Source organism: Myotis davidii, unplaced genomic scaffold (assembly GCF_000327345.1).
Source record: "Myotis davidii unplaced genomic scaffold, ASM32734v1 scaffold925, whole genome shotgun sequence".
Lineage (NCBI taxonomy): Eukaryota > Metazoa > Chordata > Mammalia > Chiroptera > Vespertilionidae > Myotis > Myotis davidii.
The window spans coordinates 259870-261920 of NW_006296531.1; positions in this window are offsets into that span (position 1 = coordinate 259870).

Sequence of the window (2051 nt, forward strand, 5' to 3'; positions counted from 1 at the left end):
AAACCCACAGTCTCTGGAATTCCGGGGATGGATAGTGAGTATGGTTTCTGTCACTGACTCCCCAGAAGTGCCTTTTGGGGAAGTGAGACTTGGGGCTGGGATCGCTTTTGCTTTGAGCTGCTCTCCCACCCTGACATCACTCAGCACTGCAGCAGGCTCACTGCCCAGTGCGTCTTAGATTCCTGAGGAATGAGGAGAAGCGAGAGAGAAGCTGGACCTCGACCCTCCTGTGCTCCCCTGCCAGCTGTTCGATGCCAGACGGAGAGCAGGGGGCCTGCCTGAAGCCGTGTGTCCCTGGGGGGTGGAGTAGGGGGCACCTGAATTTCAGGCCTCGAGTCCAAACTGCCTACTACCCTGCATGGTTACAGGCATGGTTCACCAGTAACAGGGGAAAGAGCCCGGGCATCGCTCATTCCTATAGTCACAGATACACACGGAGCGCCCACTGTGTGTCAGGGGATGTCCGAGGCTCTGGGAACAGTCATAAGGGGAGAGGAGGCAGGCCAGTGTGGGAGACAGACAGGAACAAATACAGCGAGAGACAGCTGTGACGGGATGAGTATGTGGGAAGGAAGAATGTCTTTTGTGTATTGGTCATAACATCCTGGGGGAGGGAGGGGATGTCCACCTCCCACCCCTCCCCACCCAGCACCCTGCCCATGGACTCTGCCTCCTACGCAGAGAGAATGGGAGGTTTGGGTGCCATCTGTCAGCCCCTGCCCCCGCGCCCGGGCTGGTTCCGTCCAGCCGCACACCCTCTCCCCACCCTTGCTCCCCTGTAAAATCTCCCTCTTCCACCTGGGCTGCAAAGGTGCCTCCCCTGCCTCTCAGATCTCGCCCCTTCTCCCTTCGATGCCTGCATTTTGTTCTTGTTCTCTCTCCTGGCGCCTTCGCCGTGTATAACACACCAAAGTCTCTCATTTCTTAAACCAACAACCTCTTCTCAACCTCAGTGTCTGCCCTTCTTGAAATTCAGGCTTCCCTTGCCTCCTTGGAGCTGCCTTGAAGCTGTTCCCCGTCATGGAGATCTCAGAGCGAGTGAGATCCGGCTGGCCTGGGGCAGGGGGTTGAGGAGACAGGGGGAGAGGACAGGGAGCATCTGGGAAGTAGGGAGGGTATGAGGGAAGAGGATGCGTGCACGACAGCTCCTCATTCCCACATCCTCCTCCTCATGACTGTAGTCTAAGGACTTGGACTAGAACTCTAGGATCCCCTGCTCCTGCTGGTGCCCTAGGGAAGGAACTCAGGGATCCAACAAAGTCGTTCACATCCTTATAAAAACCAGTTTCTCTTCCTCCGTGTCCGTGTCCGGCACACCCAGGCAAATGAGGGGAAGAGGAAGAGAAGGGAGCGTGGCACTTGTCTCTGGAGAGAAGGGACTTAATAATGATGAAATTCCAGGCTCCATGTGACCAGCAAACAGGAAACATATTTGGGTTCAAGGAGTCTTTGTTAGTGCCTTTCGCTCCACCCAGCTGCTGCTGCTGCTTCTGACCTGGCCCAGCTGGGGGCTCCGCAGGCTGGCCGGGGGCAGTGACCTCTGAAGCCCAAGGACCACCGGGAGTGCCTGTGACAAATGCTGACACCAGACCTACAGCTCAGAATTGGGAGAAGAGTAGAGACATAAGACCCTGGTGTCTGGCCCGACCGGCGTGGCTCAGTGGCTGAGCATCGGTCTATGAACTAGGAGATCACGGTTCAATTCCCAGTCAGGGTACATGCCTGGGATGCAGGCCCAGTCGCCAGTGTGGGGCATGCAGGAGGCAGCAATCAATGATTCTCTTTCATCCTTGATGTTTCTATCTCTCTCTCAATCTCCCTTCCTCTCTGAAATCAACAACAACAATATATATATATTTTAAAGACTCTGGTGTCTGCATTTTATACTTCTCCCAAGGCCCTTGCTTGATGATCACCAGCTCGGGTCCTAGAGTCAGAAAGACCTAGGTTTGGCTTTTGATTTTTCTACTTGCTCTGCAACCTTGGGTGAGTTATTGAGTTCTTGTAAGCCTCTATTTTCTTATCTGTAAAATGGGGTCAAAAATATTATC